The sequence below is a fragment of the Bubalus kerabau genome, chromosome 8 (genome assembly GCF_029407905.1).
Source record: "Bubalus kerabau isolate K-KA32 ecotype Philippines breed swamp buffalo chromosome 8, PCC_UOA_SB_1v2, whole genome shotgun sequence".
NCBI lineage: Eukaryota > Metazoa > Chordata > Mammalia > Artiodactyla > Bovidae > Bubalus > Bubalus kerabau.
Genome location: NC_073631.1, coordinates 45,552,254 through 45,573,886, shown reverse-complemented (window position 1 = coordinate 45,573,886; position 21,633 = coordinate 45,552,254). Strand labels below are relative to the sequence as shown.

The window sequence follows — 21,633 nt, the reverse complement described above, 5'->3', positions numbered from 1 at the left end:
AACTCTTCCTTCCCTGAGAAAGCTTTAAGCATTTTTCTTCCTTTTTCAATGCTACCTACATAAGACATTTTGCATAGTCTGATTGGAATTCCCATAAGGCATACATGCAAATAGTATGCACAAGTACAGAGAAGGGAAATATGTTAGGGGAAGCACACTGATTGAAACCGCCCACCCTGGCCAGGCACCATAGTAACCATTTGCATGAGTTGTTTTATGACAGGCGATCCTGATAAGGAATACGGAACTAATAAGCCATCACCAACCGGAAGAGTTCGGGAAGGGTCTAAAGGAGACACCGCGTGTCCGTCCACTTCCCAGAATCCCTCTCGTTAGCATCCATCTTGGCTGAACAATGCGTGCACCACCAGGAAAGACTCTGAATTACAGTGATTGGCCAAAGACCACCAGAAACTAATCCCATCACCATAAAACCCGAGACTGCAAGCCACAGGGCAGAGCAGTTCTCCTGGGTTCCCTTACCCTACTGCTCTCCACCCGGGTGCCCTTTCCCAATAAAATCTCTTGCTTTGTCAGCACATGTGTCTCCTCGGAGAATTCATTTCCCTGTGTTACACAAGAGCCCAGTTTCGGGCCCTGGAAGGGGTCCTCCTTCCTGCAACAAATATGTAAACAAAGTACTAGTACTTGCAGGCTTATTGACCTGTAAGCTACCGTCCACATTCTCTATATACTAGAAAAAGTATTAACACTTCAAACCCTTAAATTTATTTCACTCTCCAAAATTTTTACCAACTAGGCCATGCAATGGCCAATCAGTTCTTCCTTTAGTATATTAGGATCAAATCTGGATGACAAATGAGAGGCATAAACTAATGTCAGAATATACAATGTGTTGGAAAATTCATTTTGGGTAAAAAATGATTAATTTCCACTGGCAATATTTTTTAAAGTTTGAAGGCATTATGTTCTAAAATTAAATTTTTTAAAACCTTTTTTGAGGGTTGCAAAACAATTTTTCCTCATAATCATGTTTAATGACTTCCCCCTGAATTTATTTTAACTGTGCATTTTTTAATATTTTATAATATTCACTACTGCTTTTATGTTATAAAATACAAACCTCCCACACCTAGTATGCATAATGTTGTCAAATCAATGTTTCTGTGAGAACCTTAACTTTCAATATATTGACTTTTTATGTGCTTAACCCTTGTGAATTAAAAGCCCATTAACATGGTTTTTGGCAATCAATTTGTTTTTCTATTTATTTAGAACATACTCTAATCATTAAGAAAAATCACATAACAAAATTTCAATTTTCTTTCCTAATTTATCTGCATGTTTCAGAAGCTACACACTTTGACTAATTAAATGCTTGCAGTGCAGTAATGTGCTGCTAGCAAAATGTAAGCATTACCCACAAGCTTGAGGGCAATTTCCAGGGCTGCTGACTTGACTAGCATGAGTTCTAGTGAACATGTCTGGGGCTGTGCTTTTGTTGGAAGGACCATTAGTACTTCGGTTTACTGGTTGGTTTTCCATCTACACCTTGCACATCAGGCCAGTGTGACGGAGTTCTTGCCTCAGGGATTCTGCCTGTGACTGCATCATTGTCACCTGTTGTTGTTGACCTGCCTGATGCTGGCTGCCTATTAGGACTGGGGGCCCGCCCACTTCACTCTTCTTGATGAAGTTCTACAGTGCAATCTTAAATGCTGCAATTCCCATCTTTGGCATCAGTCTCCTACTCTTTACTCTCATTATGTTCTTCTAATTACAGCCTCCAGTCTCCTGATCTCTCTTAATTTTCCTGATGTTCCTTATATTTGACTTCACTTGCTTTTCTACCTACTAAGGGACTGGGGATCTGAAATGTCTTCTTTCCTTTAGTTCATCTTCAAAATTTCCCATAGCTTAATAAGCCTCCAAGTTTTCTATCAGCTATTTAATTCATAGACTACAACTGCTGTAGAAAACCATGAGCTTTCACTGACAAAGTACCCTACAGATTCAGGCTTTTTAATGTTAGTTTGTTTTTTTTTCTTGACAAGTTTTTTGTTCATTCATTTTTATAATCTGAAGTATAATTGATTAATGAAGTTGTGCCAATCTCTGCTGTACAGCAAAGTTGACTCAGTTTTACACATATATACATTCTTTCTTTAAAATATTCTTTTTCATTATATTTTATCTCAGGAGATTGGATATAGTTCCCTGTGGTATGCATAAGGACTTTGTTGTTTATCTGTTCTAAATGTAATAGTTTGCATCTACCAACACCAAATTCCCAGCTCTTCCCTCTCTCCTCCCCCTTCTAATGTTAGCTTGATTCTACTGATGCATGGAAATCCTTTTAATAAGTATCTCCTTCCCTCTCTGACACCACCCCACCATTTTAAAATACACAAAGGCTTCAACTTTCAGCAGAAGACATTAGCTCATTCTCTTTCTGGTGATAAAGAGATATTCTGAATTAAAATTTCTTAAAGTTTCCTAATGTCTACTTCCTTCATCTGCATGATTTTCATCCTTAATTCTAATCATCCATCCATCTTATCAAGACTAATCTCTTCTGTTTTCTCTCAAAGTCTAGTTTTTATGTTTTATCAAAGCTACACATATATTTTAAAGACTATACTTTTACAAGGTTATTCTGCAAGTGTACAAGCTTTTATTTTTTAATGAAGACTTTTATCACCCTTCTCCAACACACTTTTCATCTTATCCAGACACTTTTAACTCTTTTAGCTGATTTCTGTTTTACCTCAATATCTTTGAATAATTAACTTATCATGGTTCTTGTTTTTATTTCAGTCACTATTGTGAAAGTGTCAGTTGCTCCGTTGTGTCCAACTCTTTACGACCCCATGGACTGTAGCCCACCAAGCTCCCCTGTCCATGGGATTCCCCAGGAAAGAATATTGGAGTAGTTTCCCATTCTCTTCTCCAGGGGATCTTCCTGACCAAGGGATCGAATCCAGGTCTCCCACATTGCAGACATTCTTTACCATATGTGTCACAGGAAACTACTGATTTCTTGGTAAAGCAAATGAAGATTTTAGCTCTTTTTGTCCATATTTCTTCATATCACTTCCTCACATCACTTTCTCCTTTTTCCTCCTCCCATTCTCCCAGTAGAACAAACTTGCATTAGATTACTATTCAACATTTACTATAATAATACTATGTAAATCTATTTCCAGCAGAACTATGTACTGTACTGATTAATTTTCCTTCCTTATATATTTTTACTCTAGATTGAATATTTCAATTTCTATATTTTCACATATTGATCAGTATTTTAATTAATTAATTCTCTTTTCCTTGGATAAACAAATCTCTCAGAATATACAAGACATTGTATATTTAACCAATTGAAGTTTAACCAATTGAAGACATTTCTCCTAGAGACTTCTGACCTGTTTGAATGTGGACTATGCTCATCTACTACACAGCAGTCATCCTGGGAACACCATTTGCCACCATCCTGGGGATTCACTTTGCCTCTTCCCTCTGTTTTATCCCCTTTTCCCCAGATCCCGTATCTCTTTTTGTAGTCCATTCCCTCATTTTGGCAGAGCACAAAGTCAGAAATCTTTCATCAAAAGTTGTATGGGAGCTACATTTTTTGAGACTTTGTATGTATGAAAATGTCTTTAGGCAACCCTCATGAGAGGCAAATTTGACTCAGTATTTCAGGAAAATAGCATAATGAAAGCATATTTCCATCTTGCTCCTCTTGTTAATGTCACCACCATTTTTCCAGTCATGCATGCCCTGAAACTTTCCCTAAGTGTCACATTTCAGGTATCTTTCACTCTCTTACTATATCTCCACATAGTTGGCAAATTCCATGCCCTATAACTCCACAGTGTCATCCTTCTATCCTGTACTATCTCTGCTTCAAAGACCTCCCTCCTGGACCAAACAACGTCCATGTCACTAGTGTGCTTGTCTCTCCCTTTCAGTTTATCACTGAACTACCTGATTAGCCATAGTAGAGGACGAAGTTAATCACAGCCTCTTCAAAGAGTTTACCTACCTAATCTGTAGTCAAGAAATTTGACTGAAAAAAGTAAAGAGAGGAAAATACTACAATTTAAAAACATTCAGAAAAAGCTCAGATTCTATCACTGACAATAAAGGCAGCTCTCATGGTATGGCAGGTTACAGAGTCTCTTTAGAGGGATTTGCCTTGATGGAACATGTGAGAGGACATAATACAGGAATTTTCCGCATCAGAAATATCTTCATTTCTGGCCTACCAAGTGTCAATCTCCTTTCATTTTAGCCCAAATTTTCCACGATTAGAATTACTCTTTGGCCTAGACAAGACAGAAAGTAACTTTAAAGCATATGCTATAGTAGATGGGAATGTGAGCCATGAAGTCAAACTGCCTGAGCTTGTTGATGCTCTACCATGTGCTATCAGTAATATCTTGAGGAAGGTTTTTCATCTCTATAAACTCTAGGAATAATAGTAGGAATAATACCAGTGGCATCTTTAAGTAGTTAGTTTGGAGAACAAATGAAATAATCCATATAAAGTACTTAATGTCTGAAAAATTCCAGGCATTCAGAAAAAATTATATGTTAAGTACTCTTGTCTGAAAGAACAGAGATGACATCAAGGATAGTTGCTTTTCCCCATGAATTCTTGCCACAAATTATTAACTGAGCACTTATGTGCCAAACACTATTCAGGATACCTGGTATATATCTTTGAGGAACACAGAATAGAAAAGAAACTTACATTCTAACAAGAAGAGACAGAGAATAAATACATAAAACATTTTTTTCTAAGTTATATAATATTCTATAAAAGGGTTAAATGACCATAAACCAAGGCATTGGCATCTATGGACTATTTAATGAGTAAATTACTGAGATTTTTAACCATTTGTTTAGACAATACAGAGCAAAACTTTGACTAGAAAGACTGTAAAGGAGCTGAAAGGAAGCAGAGACTTGCAATATGTGGGCTGCAAGCCCCAGAGGGGTGAATTGAGTTTGGCTAGGGACCTGTGGGGAAGAAGGCAATGGCAACCCATTCTAGTACTCTCGACTGGAAAATCCCAGGGACGGGGGAGCCTGGTGGGCTGCAGTCCATGCGGTCGCTAAGAGTCAGACACAACTGAGCGAATTCACTTTCATTTTTCTCTTTCATGCATTGGATAAGGAAATGGCAACCCACTCCAGTGTTCTTGCCTGGAGAATCCCAGGGACAGGGGAGCCTCGTGGGCTGCCATCTATGGGGTCGCACAGAATCGGACACAACTGAAGTGACTTAGCAGCAGCAGCAGGGACCTGTGGGAGTCAGCAGAAGATCCACAAACAGCCTGACTATATTTTAAAAGGAATCACTAAAGTCTTAGAGAGAAACTTCACTTAGTGCATGTACTTGGTCTAGTTTATACACGGGTGTCCAATAGGTATTTTTGAAATTTCAAGGCTATTTTCGTAAGGTTGATAAGTATGACAGAGCATACTGGACTCTGATGACTGGTATATGTGCACACACATAGATAGACACACACACACACACACACACACACACACACAGACACATTACCCTTCATTTTTAAAGGCAGAAAGTGGAAGGATGGTGTGGCAAAAAAATTCTTAGAATTGAAATTCAGGATATCAGCTTTCTATTTGAATATTTTAGATATGTGGTTCTGGGTTAAAATATCATTTAGTTGATCATCAGTGTTCTTATTATTCAGTGAGGCAAATATTGTGTGTAAAAGGGTATTATAAAAATAAAAATATGAGCACTATGGCAACACAACTGCATTCCTCTTTAGTAATATTAATACACTAAGAAAATACAATTCTAACAAACTTGATTGATGGCATCTTATTTTAGAATTTTTATAATGGAAACTTCAAATGAATTAATTTCATTAATGCTAAAATTTCTTAAGAAAAAGGTCTTATGCCTAAGGACTCAGGTTGCCCCCTTCTACTGTCTGGGTGTACAATAAGTCAGTTCCTTTGATTACATGCTAAAATGTGGGATATAATGATTTAGTCACTATTTATGAGGATCCTCTGCCTTTTGTTAGACAGACACTTAAGGCCAATAAAGCCTGTTGATTAGATTGCAAGAAGTTTTCTACCCTTTGCTTAATCACTTGAAAAGTGTGAAAGTGCTCATAAAACTTGATTAGTGGATCATTTACTTTTACCCTCAGGCACAGGACCTTCAATAAGAATACTCACAAAAGAAGATTTTAGATCTATGTGTCTGGGGGGAAAAAAGGTATTAGTTGAGGTTAAATCAGTTGGTGCCAGAAGAAGAAAGCAATTGGCTGAAGAAAGAGAAAGCAATTGGTGATCTATGAACATCTTTCAGAAAGAAACACAATTCTAAAAATAAAGCAAATAATGTGAAATGTAATGAAAGGTTATACGAAGGTAATTTATAGTTAAAGGTAATTCATACCTAGAATGGAGAAATAGTTTAAGTTGAATTTCCTGCAGATACTTACCTTATTTTTATGCTGAAATAATTATAGCCACTTCCCTATCTTAGAAGATTATGAATAGAAAGATGATAGTGAAGCAACACTCAGCAGTAATAACAAGTAATCATGCAACATTAGGAACAGGGTGGAAGCTAGGGAGAATGAACAAGGAAATATAATAGATGATTCATCACATAGCTAAAGTTGAAGCTCACTTTCTTTTATTGCTCTTCTATATTTGGTTAGTACTTCCCTAAGTGGTATTTAGAAATGTCCAAAATAAATTTTATTATCCAAATTATAGTTTAAATACTCATTCTTTATTATGTCTTCCTAACCACTCTTCCAAAGGAAAAAAAAAATTAAAAGGAATAGAAATGGAGGAAATGTACTAAATTATGTCTTTGCTTTATCACCTATTGCTTTATTTCTTTAAAAAACAACTTACTGAATAATTGCTAAATTAAGTAGTGCATGGATCACATTTCCTTCCAGAGTTAATGAAAGGAAATAGTATTTGTGCTCAAAAGACATGTTCTGAAGAGGATGGATTTGCTCCCAAATGGCTAGCTTATTATTGATACACAGTGCAAGCAGATGAAAGCCACGTGCATTTTGTTACCATGGCAACTGGGGGTGCCAATGGATTTATTTTTTTAATTCTACTATTTAAATGAAGGAATGTTGCACCTTTGGCCTCAGTAAGAAAAGAACATGATGTTGGTGGTAAATGTAACTCTAAGGCACATTTCCCTTTAGCCTTAGAATATTTCCTAATTTTAGTAAATTGTTTAAGAAAGTCACTGGCTTACCAGAAAGTATTACTATCTTGATGATGGTCAGTCCAGTCATCTAATAAGATCTATTCTGATGAGCTGAAAGTTCCACAGTGCCCATTGCATTGCACACAGATGTGTGACTGTGTGAGAATCTGAAAAAGTGAATTCTTTTCTTGTGCATGTTTATGAATATATTTTCTCTTTTTCCCTGGTGTCTCTTAACTGCAAACTGGAGAAAATAAATCTTGACAGCTAGGGTGACTTCCTGTGGATTCAACCTTTAATTAATTTACTTTTAGATTCCTGAAGACACTTCTTTACTGTATCAGTTACTTACTAGCAAGTGTGAACACTCTCATGGATTTTTCTGTGTACTTCCAATAAAAACATTCAGGAGATTCGTTGACTGATAGCACTTACCAATTTTTACATAATCAGCCTAGGTCTTGGGTTCTTTACATTCATTTTCAATTATATAAAATCCAGAAGTGTGATTTTATACAGACATAGAGCTAAAGCAAGCAAATTAAACCATATAGTTTACTTGATTGGGCCATTGATTCCTATGTGATAGATTATAAAGAAATGTGAGATTTATAGATTTCACATCAACTAATAGAGTGGATTGGGTTAAGGTCAGAAAGGAAAACATACCTTCCAATTAATCACATATTAGGTATAAGATTTATTGCCTCCTCAATAAAACACTATGAATGTCCTATATAATATCAAAGTTGTGACAGCTCCATGCACAAAATACCAGTAGTAACTATGACTTATTTTCTTAACCGTATATTGCCCTAAACCTTGGGAATTACTTTAAAACTCTCTTATCCTCGGAAATAGGATACTATCTATTATTATTGAAAACTGCATTGACATATACTACTAGTAATGCTACATATCTTTCAGACACAGAGACATTTTTGAAGAAGAAAGCTCTCCTTGAATATCTCTGGATATAAAGGTTTAGACTAATGTCCCATGTGGAACCAATTACTGTTTTACGTTTTAACAGTTTGCACTGAGGCAGCTTCACACCCAAATGGATGGTTTCTAACATGCAGGATGCATCAGAATGACAAGGAGGCTTGTTAAACACAGATTGTTGGGTGTCACATCTGCAGTTTGTGATGCAGTGAGTCTTGGGTTGGGCCTGAGAACTAGTATTTCTAAAAAGTTCCCAGGTGATGGTGATGCTTCTAGTCCAGGGACAGTAAATTGAGAACCACTGCTCTAACCTCACTCATATCTCAGGAAACCCGAACTAAAAGCTGTGTTAAGTTTCATTGTTAATTTAGCCACAACAGCTCAAAAAGCAAGTGGTTCATAATTTGTCATCAGTTTTAGAGTAATCTTCTGCCTGCGATGTGGGAGACCTGGGTTCGATCCCTGGGTTGGGAAGTTCCCCTGGGGAAGGAAATGGCAACCCACTCCAGTATCCTTGCCTGGAGAATCCCATGGACAGAGCAGCCTGATAGGCTACAGTCCACGGGGTCACAAAGAGTTGGACACGACTGAGCGACTTCACTTACTTTAGAGTAATCTATAGCTGCATACTGGATTCAGAGAAAACAATTCATTTGTCATTTGTGGTGTACAGGTGAATGGAGTTGCAAGAAGTACACTGGAAAATCAAAGTACTCTCTTATGCTATTGCATATCGCTTTTTCACAGTTCTCTTAGGAGTTAATCAAATTTGGGGGGAAAATCAACACACCTCCATTTATGCTTTCTTATAAATAACTTTCATTACTACTTGAAATAATTAAACTATCTTGGTCCTACATGTACAACAATATGGCTTAAATTCTGAAAAACATAGGAGGCTTGTATATGGCTCACTAGGAGTGAATAAGGCAAGAAAAACAAGTATCTGATGCAAAAAATCTCCTGTATTATGAAAAAAAAAACTATGGTGAATGAAATAAGAAGACATAAATGAAAAAAGTGTGAATCTCCAACAACCAAGAAAATGTAACATCTGATGTTATCTGTGCCAAGGTACTGGATGCACTAAATGAAAAATTATAGCTTGTCTACAACTATACTAAACAGACTAAATCAGGGGATGGGCAGCTACATTGTGGAATTAGTATCCATAAGGCTCTCTACTGGAACAAATTATTTAGAAGACGTATTCATGGCACAGTGGTAAAGAATCCAGTTGCCAGTGCAGAAGATATAGGAGATACAGGTTCAATCCCTGGGTCAGGAAGATCCCCTGGAGTAGGAAATGGCAACCCACTCCAGTATTATAACCTGGAAAATTTCATGAACAGAGGAGCTTGGCGGACGGGCTATATCCATGGCCTCGCAAATAATTGGACATGACTGAGCACACACACATGTATGCATGTACATGACCCACCAAGTCTTTCATCACTTCTATGACTCTATTTACAGAATTATGTCCCTGCTCTAAACACCAGAGAAGATGTGAGTCAGAGATAAAAAAATGTCATCTAAAAGTCAAAGTTTATTATATTGATCTTTATCAGTTGAACTCAAAGCCCATGACACTAAGTAAGAAAGACAGGCAACATTTGCAGGTTATCATTTTTAAAGTTGATGCATGCATGTACATTTTTAATTTTAAGGCTTCTACACTAAATGATCATACTTGATTACTGACAGTAACAATTGTTACTGACAGTAACATTGTTGACGGCACACACACTGAGGAAGACCTGGGGCAAAATGAATGATTTCCTAATTGCACAGCATTTGAGTCATTACAGCTTTGATAACAAAGAATTAGAAAACTAATCCTTAACCATTCCTTCACAACAAAGTTCGTCTCTTCTACCCAAGAGATTGTTGAGGAATCTTTAGCTGCACAAATTACTTTCTTCAGCAAAATTCTGCCTTTACCTCAGTCACATTCACAGTCTAGATACAGAGACATGACTAAATAAAATGACTCATCCAAGGAAAATCAGATTCCTAGATAACTTGTTCTTGGCTGTTTGATCCACTCTTGCAATATATAATAATCCTAATTCCAGGATAAAGGAACACTGTACCTTCACTGATAAATCAGGGTAGCAAACCATAATCTTAAGAGTCTTAAGTTATTAAGTTCCTGATTTTTTAAGAGAATAGAAGATGTTACCAATTAATTCCATTTTGAAATTTTATTTTAATTTTCTAATATTTAATGTAGATATAGTCTATATCTGGTATTCTATAGGATTAATAAAAATACATTTTGATTACCTAATTTATGATTTAATAGATAATGTTTCAAAATTACATACTGGGCTAAAGGAAAGAGCTATAGTGACTTTTTATAGAAACAGTATATATTTAGCTTGAAGCTTTTAGACTCTTCTCATATAAGTTAATTTGGGCCAGAACTAAACTACAGAGATATTACCAGCCCTCTGAGCAATACACAGACACTCTACTCTTTGACCTTTATTGCATATAAGGTTTAGTGGATCATAACTTTATCATTTTACCTCTATTAGAATCTTACAATGACATTAACTTTTAGTATCACCATATGGCTCTATAGCATTCTATATTCTAAAATGCCCAAGGTAGATCATAGAATACAAAGTCTATAGACTACCAGAAAATCCAGATGGAGGTAAGAAGACATTTAACTAATCAGGAATTTTGAAATACTGACAGGTTTGTCAGATTATATGGTGCAAATCATATAGCTGAATGATCATTTTTTATTTATTGAGGTTCTCAAGTATACACCAGAGAAGGCAATGGCACCCCACTCCAGGACTCTTGCCTGGAAAATCCCATGGACAGAGGAGCCTGGTAGGCTGCAGTCCATGGGGTCACTAAGAGTCGGACATGACTGAGCGACTTCACTTTGACTTTTCACTTTCATGCACTGGAGAAGGAATGGCAACCCACTCCAGTGTTTTTGCCTTGAGAGTCCCAGGGATGGGGGAGCCTGATGGGCTGCCGTCTATGGGGTTGCACAGAGTCGGACACGACTGAAGCGACTTAGCATAGCGTAGCATCAAGTATACACATGTCAAATAATTATGGAAGGAAGAAAAGAAGAAGGATGAGTCAGTCATGAAATGCTGAGCCATATGGCCCATCTCCTCTTTAAGAAACCAAGGAAGAACGATTTGACTTGATCAAATGAAATAATTGGCATTTGAAAACACACACACACACACACACACACACACTACCTTGCCTTTTTTTTTTTTTTTTTTTTTTAAGCTAACAAACAATTTTATGCCTCTGAAGGTTAAACAAAAAAGGGATGGCCGGAAGACGCAGAATACTATTTCTGTCTTTCTAAGACCTAAATGTTAGACATGCAACCATCAGCAACCTAGCCTTGACCTATGTGATCCTTTAGGTTTGAAGGACAGTAGGACTCAGTTTCTATGCAATTATCATAAGTTCCCAGACCCTCTAGCCTTCTTTCCAGGTAACTATGTGCACTTCTTTATTGCACAGCAAATTAAGAGTGATACAAGTTAGAGGAATGTATACAATGAGCTGTCAAATATTCATTTGTGACCTTTGTTGGAAATACTTATATAAAAATATCAGAATAAAATCACATGGTAACAAATATATTTGGCTTTATAGAGTCTCAAATCAGTGTTTCTGCGATTTGCAATTATCATGAGAGATTAAGAGAAGTTTTACAAATCAAAATATACAAAATAAAATTTTAAGGACATTTCAAAAGAATGCTAATTAAGGTACTCCTGCACAAGATATTGAATTAAATAGTGAATTATCAAAATAAATATTAGTTTCTTTGGAGAGAATATATGTAATTTTAGATAAATCCTTATTTACTGTATCAAGAACACAAAACACAAGGTTATCTGCCAGATCAACTGAGACAAAGTACAAAAGGAGATGAGAACACCATCAATGCAACTGTTGACTCAGAAACCTCCCCAGAGAAGTGTGAGTGGTTGGGGAGTTAACATCTGATAGGTTGACAGTCCTCTGGCTTTCAAACCCAAAGTATTAAGGACTGTCCCCTAGAAGAAGGATTAAAAAGTCTTGTAGTTAAAAAAAAAACTAGAAAGGCAAAGGCTGGCCAAACTGGACTGTAGGGCATTAATGAATCCATATTAAAATCAACATTCTTTGTAAGTTTAAGAAAAGCTAAGCATTCTGTACCTCCCCAAACAGTTACACTTCAATGGTTCCTTTGGAAGGTGTGTGTGTGTGTCTGCGTGTGGGTGCTCAGTTGTGCCTGACTCTTTGTCACGAGGCTCCTCTGTCCATGGAATTTTCCAGGCAAGGATACTGGTGTGGGGTGTCATTTCCTACTCCAAGGGATCTTCTCAGCCCAGAGATTAAGCCCACACTTCTCTCACCTCCTGCATTGGCAGGCAGATTTTTTAACATTACATCACCTGGGAAGATCTCCTTTGGAATAAGTATTGCTAAACATTTTCTAAAAGGGTCAAACAGCAATTAGCTAGGCATTGCCAGCCATAACTCATAGTGCTATCTGTTAAACTCTATCACTGAAAGTGCAAGCAGTCACAGATAATGCATAAAGGAATGAGTGTGGCTGTTTTCCAATAAATCTTTATTTACAAGACAATAGGCTGGATTTGACCTGCAAGTAGTGGCCTGTCCATCTCTGCATCACGTCTTTTGCCCTTTGTGTCTTGATGCTCTTTTCTCCTCAGTCTGTACTTGTAAACCAAAAGAAAGAAAAAGCAAAGTTGCTTAGTCATGTTCTACTCTTTGTGACCCCATGGACTGTGGCTTGCCAGGCTCCTCTGTCCACGGAATTTTCCAGGCAAGAATACTGGAATGGGTGGCCATGTCCTTCTCTAGGGGATCTTCCCAACCCAGGGATCAAACCCAGGTCTCCCACATTGCAGGCAGACTATCACCTGAGCCACCAGAGAATCTGCAACTCAAATGCTGGAATTTGGGTACACCACCTTGATATAGAGAAAAAATATGACCGTTTGTGACAGTGTGACCCGTGTTAAGTGTAACATTTTACATATATGTTCATTATCTCTTTGAAAATTCCTTAAAACATAACTAGGTAGGTTTCTAACACACAGAAACAAAAAAGGGAGTAAAATCTATGAGAAAGACAATAGAAATCTGTCTCCCAAGAAGCCAAACTGCCCTTAAGGAATACTTGAACTAATTTCAACACATAACCGCAAGGAGAGTTATATGATTTGTGACACCACACCAAGTGTAGAAACACACCTGTTCCTATAAGTAAAGCAGTGAGCAAGCTTCTCCATGCCCTAGAGATAGTACTGAGGGTGTTGCATCTTTATGTGGTAAATAATGATATCTTGTTGACCTTGTTACCATGGGGTATAACTTCATTAACAATGCTTCTAACAGCCTATGGAATTTAGTAGACATTTAATATAGGGAAGAAGTATTGAGCCTCTACGTGCTTCTGAACTTCAAAAGTAAATTTTATCATGTTATATCTATAATGACCCATATGTATGCTACATATCTACCATGGGAATCAAGTTACATGTGATTTGTAGGAGAAACTGACAGTCACATTCACATTTTATATGTGCTAAGAAATTGATTATTTTCTGATATCTCATGCTCATGCTCAGTCACACTTCAGTTGTGTCTGCTCTGTGCAACCCCAAGGACTGTAGCCCACCAGGCTCCTCTGACCATGGGATTTTCCAAGCAAGAACACTGGAGTGGGTATTTTCTAATATAAATATCAACAATCACATGATGAATTGTATCTGAAGAATATACAGATGCCTACAAACTGTATGTTTAAGACTGTATCTTAAAACTAGCATAATACATGAAAATAAGACAAAGAAAAAGAGAATTATATTAGGCTAAGCAATTTAAGATATTTGATTATTCATTGCATTAAAGCAAAATATTAAAATAATTAGAGGGCTTTCTCTTGCTGAGACAATCTGCTAATAATATATTCAGTAATACAGTTTTGAAATTTTTTTAAACAAATTTATCATTTGTCCAAAGACATATGGGATGTTTGTGAATGGATGTTTATCTACTAGAAAAAAGAAAAAGATATGACTGATGAATATAGCAAAGGAAGGAATTTTAGGGGAAGTTTCTTTGTGTAAATAATAATATTAATAAGTACTAATATTTATTGAGCTCTAACTTTGTGTCAAGGGCTTCTCCGGTGGCATAGTTGTGAAGAATCTTCCTGCCAATGCACGAAACACAAGGGATGCAGTTTCAATCCCTGGGTAGGGAAGATCCTCTGGAGTAGGAAATGGCAACCTGCTCCAGCAATCTTGCCGGGAAAAATTCCATGGACAGAAGATCATGGAGAGCTACAGTCCACGGGATCGTAAAGAGGTGGGTACGACTGAGTGATTGAGCACACACACAACCTTGTGTGAAGCACTGTACTATGCACTTTGCATGAGTTAGCTCTTTTACTTCTCTTAACAACATAAGGTGGATAGCATTTGATCTATTTTACAGCCTGAGTAACTTGTTCAAGTCACAGGACTGGTAAGTGGCAGAGTCAGGATTTAAACCAGTCAGACTACCTGTAGAGGTCAGACTCCCAAGTAACAGGGTAGTCTACTCACCCATGAAATGTTCTATACACATTTTTTTCATGAGGGATGGATGGAAGGAGTGGGTGGGGGTGACAGGGAAGTATGCTTGGTGAATAGGAGGTGGGAAGCACATTCACAGCACATTCAGATCAAGTGTTCTACTCAGAGAGAATAATGAAACCAGGAGGCAAAGGAGGAAGTAAGACATTCTCTGAACTGTTGCTGAGTTTTGGGTAGAGATATCCAGAAAGATAATCCGGAATTACCAAGAAATTAGCTACAGAGTACAAAGGAGAGATATCTTTGAAAAGAAAACCTCAAACTTATGAAACTGGAATTCTACAAACATTTTAAAAGAGCTCTGAGCAGAAGAAAAAGTAGTAATTTCCTCAAAATGGAAAAATCACAAATTATAAAGAATTGAATAAAGTTTTGGTTGTTAAGAGAATATGTCCTTTTTCATATTTCTGAATAGGCTTTATTTGTAGAGTACTTTTAGGGTCACAGCAAAATTGAGTGGAAAGTACAGAGAGTTCCTATAATCCCATCTCCCTCTCTCCAAAATACACACCTTCCCCCAGCATCCACATCTCTTCCAAGTGAGGTACATTTGGTACAATTTATGAGCTAACAATAACACATTATTATCAACTGAAATCCATAGTTTACATTGGATTCATACGTTGTGTGATGCATTCTACAGGTTTTAACAAATGTTATCAATAGGTTTTGATAAAGCTGTGATGGCCACTGGCCTTTTAATTGTCTCCAAAGTTTTACCTTTTCTGAGAATCCATATAGTTGGAATTATATAGCACATAACCTTTTCAAATTAACTTCTTTCAATTACCAATAGACCGTATGTCTGTTTTTACACAGTATAGGAATGTGACTTGTAGAAACTGCAAAAAATATTATTTTGGTGACTACACTGGCTGCTAGAAAGACAAAAATGGAAAAAAAAAAATTCCAAATGTGAAATTACTAAGATACAGACAGTTACAGCCACCTGCATAATAATTACTTCAAAGTAGTATTTAAAATAGTAAATATAAAATTATTTTTAATAATTATAAAAGAGGATGGGGAATACATGTATACCTGTGGTGGATTCATTTTGATATTTGGCAAAACTAATACAGTTATGTAAAGTTTAAAAATAAAATAAAATTAAAAAAAAAAAAAGAGATGGTTTAAAGCAAAAAAAAAATGCTATATTACGGAGTTTATAACAGTGAATTAAAATGTATGATTATAAGAGAAAACATGTTGGAGCAGGGGATTACTGTACTATAGTAAACTTTTCCTAATATATATGATGTGGTATGTTACTTGTTGGTTGACATGATAGGTTAAGATATATAATATAAACCCTAAAGCAATCTCCAACAGGGCACAAAAAATTAGAATATAAAGATGATAAGTTTATATCAAGCCCTACAAGAAACACATATTAAATACAACCAAAAAAACTAAAAGTGTTAACGATAGAAAAAGATGTGTCATGTTATGATTAAATTAAGGTTGTCATGCTTTAATAACATCAGATGAAGAGGATCACTTCATAATAATAAAGGGGTCAATTCATCAAGAGGGCATAAAAACTCTAAATGTTTATGTACCTATAACAGAGAGTTAAAATACATGAGGCAAAGAACACAGAACTACAAAGAAAAATTTACAATTATATGATTATACTCAGATTTCAACACACCTCTTTCAATAATTGATAGAACAAGTAGACAGATAATTAGTAAAGAAACAGACCCCAACAAGTCTATCTACTACCTTAACCTGACATTTATAGACCACCCCCCCTACAGCAGTGGAATAATACACATTGTAAAATTTACCAAGATAGACCATATCTGAATCATAAAACAATTTCAATACTTCAATAATGCTCAAATAATAAAAATTAAGTTTTCTGAGCTTAATAAAATTGAGTTAGTAACCAATAACAGAAAAGCCCCAAATATTCAGAAACTAAATACCATAGGTCAAGGAAGGAATCACAAAGGTAATCAGAAATTATTCTGAACTAAGTAAAAATGAAAACACAACATACCAAAATTTGCGGGATGGTAATAAATCAAGAATTAGAGGGAAAGTTATAAAATATCTGTACTGGAAAATATGAAAAGTCCCAAAGCAATGACCTCAGGAACTAGAAAAAGGGGCAACCAGCTCACAAACTGACTGTGTGTTAGTATAGACAGCACAGGGAAAAGTTGAAGAAAGAGACAAACCACTCTAGATGGGTATGTGGCAGGTTTAACAAGCAAGAGACCTCACATATGAGACTTCTCTTGGGCAGCTGCAAGGAATAGATCTCTAGGCTTGTCCACTAAAATCTTGAAAGTTATATGGAGGTTGACTGGGTTCAGTCAATATACCATTCAGATGGTCTTAACAACACATTGCTCTTTCAAGGCTATGTCCTTGAAAATGGCTCCCACGGCGGGAACGATGGGCAGAATGTATGTTCCAAGGACAGAGGAGTGGGTAAAGAACCTTCCATTGCCCAGGTTCAGCTCAGGTCAACTGGTAACCATATCCTCTTGATGATCTCTTCCAATGGCAAATTAAACCAAAAGTTAAGATATAAGAAGAGGAAAGGGCCTAATAAAGACAGAGTAGAAGTCAATAAAATACACAGAAATCTATAGAGAGACAAGAAAACCAACAGCTGGATCAATAAAATTCATAAACCACTAGCCAGACTGATTTCAAAAAAGAAAAGACACAAATTGCCGATATTAGCAATGTAGTAAAATCACTACAGATCCAACACATACTAAAAACTTATTAATGAGAGTTATTAACAAGTTTATGCCAATGAATTTGACAACTAAGATGAAATGGACAAATTCCTTATCATAACCAGAGCACACTTAAAAAATACATACATATTCTGATATACACCTGTGTGTTTACTTCAGATTTTAGCTTAAAACTATCCCTCAAAGAAAACTCCAGGGCCATATAGCTTTCCTGGTGAATTCAGTGAAACATCTAAGGAAGGAATGATACCAGTCTACACAGACTCAGAAAACTGAAGAAGTGGTGATACTATCCAATTCATTTTGCAAGACCAGCATTACTCTAATCCCAAACAATGTCAAAAGCACAGGAAAAGAAAATCAGAGACTAACATTCCTCATGAACATATATGTAAAAAACTCTTAAATAATTTAGTAAATGGAATGCAGCAGTATGGAAATACATTGTGAAAAAATGTTTATATCATGCATGCAAACTTGCTTTAACATTTGGAAACCAAGAGTCATATTTCATTCCATTCACAAACTGAAAAAAAAGAAAACATTTTATCAAAAGCATATGGAAAGAACATTTGACAAAATAAAAATCTACTTCTGATAAAAACTCTCAGGTGTCTGTTTACATAAAGTTTCTTAATATGCACAATTAGTTCATAGATACAAACATAACAAAACTATGAAAAAGTGTATGAAATTGTAACACCAAACCCAGGCCAGTGATATCTCTGAAAGATGAGAGAGGAACATGAGACCAAGAAGGGAATTTGGAGAAAAGTGTAATGGAAGAGATTCAACTGTATCTGCAATATGTTAATAAAAACAAAAAAAAAATCTGAGTAAAGGTAGGAAAATATTAAAATTTATTAAATCTCTGAGGGATATACTCAGGTCTTTGTTATATTTTTCTCCAGTTCTGACACCTTAAAGTAAATGCTAGTACATAAGTACTAAGTACCTATTAAAATAACATTTATAGTTCTGTAATGGTGTGAAAATACTTCTGATGAGTAATGTTACCTTAACTGAGGACAAAACCACATGTAGGAAAGCAGCAATTTTGTAAATGTACTTATGTATGTGTATGATATTCTACCATGTATATTTATCACAATCTCTTTATTTACTCTCCTACTGATTGAGCATCAATGACATTTACATTGTTGCCAAATTTTCACTACAATAAACAATGATATAAGAAACATTTAAAAAAGATCTCCTGTGACCATGTGTTTCTATTGCATGTACTTAGCAATATAAACCAGAGAAGGCAATGGCACCCCACTCCAGTACTCTTGCCTGGAAAATCCCATGGACGGAGGAACCTGGTAGGCTGCAGTCCATGGGGTCGCTGAGGGTCGGACCCGACTGAGCGACTTCCCTTTCACTTTTCACTTTCATGCATTGGAGAAGGAAATGGCAACCCACTCCAGTGTTCTCGCCTGGAGAATCCCAGGGACGGGGGAGCCTGGCGGGCTGCTGTCTATGGGGTCGCACAGAGTTGGACATGACTGAAGTGACTTAGCAGCAGCAGCAATATAAACACTACCATATCAAGATGTCCTTTACAAACTATAGAAAAGCACAATGGGAGATCCAAAATATAATACTGAAAAGATAGCTGAATCTAACTCTGTATCCTTCTCTGTGTAGCTAAGTGTTGATTGAATGAAACAGCCTTACATTGTCCTTTAGTGCTGCCCAACAATCATACCTATACTGCCTCAGTTCATCTTTCTCCACATTTTTTCAAAACCATTGCTCTCTCTTCAAATCTTCTTCCTTTTTAGATCGGTATTCTCTTGGTCATCCTATCACTCTTGTATATTCAATCTTACAGTTAGACAAGTTGGAATAGATGCTACTTGGAAATAGCAAATTACTGAAACCTCTTTGATGGGCAGTTGGCAACATTTAAAATGTAGTAAATATTCTGATCAAATAATTCTACCTCTAGGAATTTATCATACAGATGTTTTCTCATAGACCAAATATTGTACAAGGATGTTCACTGCAGAATCCTTTTAATAAGGAAAAAACTAAACATAAAACAATTTCTTCCCCATCATTTTCAATTACTGATTGAAAATTGTTTGGTCATTCAGAGTAATGGGAAAAGAAAAGGCCTCCATAAATCCATGCTGATATTCTATGTCTTTATGCTAGCCTAACTTCCAAGGATACAATAGCTGTAACCCCAAATATGGCCAACCCTCATGATTTTCTTTCAACAGCATATCAAACACCGGTCTCTCCACTAGTTTTTTCATTTACTTCAGCAATGCCTAGGATAGGAGCTCTCAATTCTGGCTGCATAGTAGAATCACCTGAATAGATCTATAAATCAGTGGCTCCACCTCAAATAAATTAATTCAGAATTTTGGGGTTAGTGTTCACTGGTGGCTTCCCAGGTGATTTTCATGTCCACCAGCATTGTGGATCACTGATCTTGGGATATAATCAGAAATTTGATTTATCATTAGCAAGCTAAATCTTTGATTGACTTTCAACTGATTTCTTTGTATTCTGAAAATTTAGGAAGATTGTGAAATTTATTGTTTCTGGGAATTCCAATGCTTGCTTCTTCTATCTGCCATATAGTTTTAAGTTTGTTGGTGTCAATCTAAGACATTTTGCTTCAAAAATCTGATACATTGTAGGTTTACACAAGTTTTACCCTGGGTGACCAGTCTCGCAACTTCACAAGTTCTGCAAGCTCACACTCACACATTTCAAAGTTCTACGTAATGTGCTGTCCAGTCAGCCCCAATGTGGTGATTAATTTCCTTTAGCTGGAACATTCTGATTCCACTAGGTGATCTTGAGTGCCTTTAACTTTGTGTCTATTGGGTACTGGCACTTGTTTTATTTCCCACAATGACATGTGGAAACAAACATCAATCTCTACTGTTTCATGCCTGTCCTTTTTTGGGGGAGCATAAAAGTTGTGATGAAAAAGCAGTAAGACACTTTTTTAAACCTCTGTATTTTTATAAGATATTTTTAACAAACCATCAGAACTTAAATCTGTACATGAGTATTTACATCTTACAACTTTATGCACTAATTCCAATGTAGTACTAGAGTAAAAAATATATTATTTTAAAATTTTACTTTGGGAATTGCTTTGGAATCAGTGTCATCTTTTTGGAACATCTACTATCATGGCAAAATTTCAATGTCCAAAACTAAATCTGGCTTGTGGAGATAACAGCTAAAGTTTTGTTTATATCAAAATCTAGTGAAATTTTAGATTATAAATTAAAGAAGTTAGTACCATCTGGTTCAAAATAGAGGTGTGACTAAAAATAATGAAACTATTTGCTTTGTGATACTCCTGGCTATGAAAGTAATTAACAAAACATTTTTTTTATTTTTATTTTTTTTAATTTTATTTTATTTTTAAACTTTACATAACTGTATTAGTTTTGCCAAATATCAAAATGAATATTCAGAGAAGTTGGTAGCTACCCAGCTGTCAAACTATCCCTAGGTTATTAAAACCGTGTGTTTTGGCATGATCATCAACCCTCTTATTGACATAGAGTTATACAGATGGGGACAGAGGTCTATGGGAAAAAGGTTAGAGCTTGGGTTGGAGTATGTGATTTAATTTTACTAGTCCTCATATCCCTCATTTGTAAATTGGGGATAATAAAGCCAAGCATGTGAAAGTGCTGGGGGGATTAAATGAGAAAATACTTTCAAATGCTTTATCCCAACACTTCTTACACTCTTATATGACCGACTCTTTGCAACCCCACGGACTGTAGCCTGCCAGGCTCCTCTGTCCATGGAATCGTCCAAGCAAGAATACTGGAGTGCGTAGCCATTCCCTTCTGCAGGGGATCTTCTTGACCCAGGAACTGAACTCAGGTTTCTTGCATTAGAGGGAGATTCTTTACTGTCTGAGCCACCATTAAGTTAGGTCTGGGTGTGGCCTAAGACTGTGAATTTCTAACAAGCTCTCAGGGATACTGACACTGCTAATGCATGGACCACACTTAGATTTTGAAGGCTTAGTCTGACTTGTAGTAGGTAAGTCAGAAACTCAATAAGAATTAGATTTCCTTCTTTCATTATATGGCTTCCCAGGTGGCTCAGACAATAAAGAGTCTGC

The 21,633-nt window shown here is 36.3% G+C and overlaps 1 protein-coding gene across 4 annotated transcripts in view; it reads right to left on the bottom strand.

The window, feature by feature from the left end:
• The window catches only part of MAGI2 (membrane associated guanylate kinase, WW and PDZ domain containing 2), an 831,153-nt gene that overhangs the window by 658,498 nt on the left and 151,022 nt on the right, over positions 1–21,633 (bottom strand). The window lies entirely within an intron of this gene.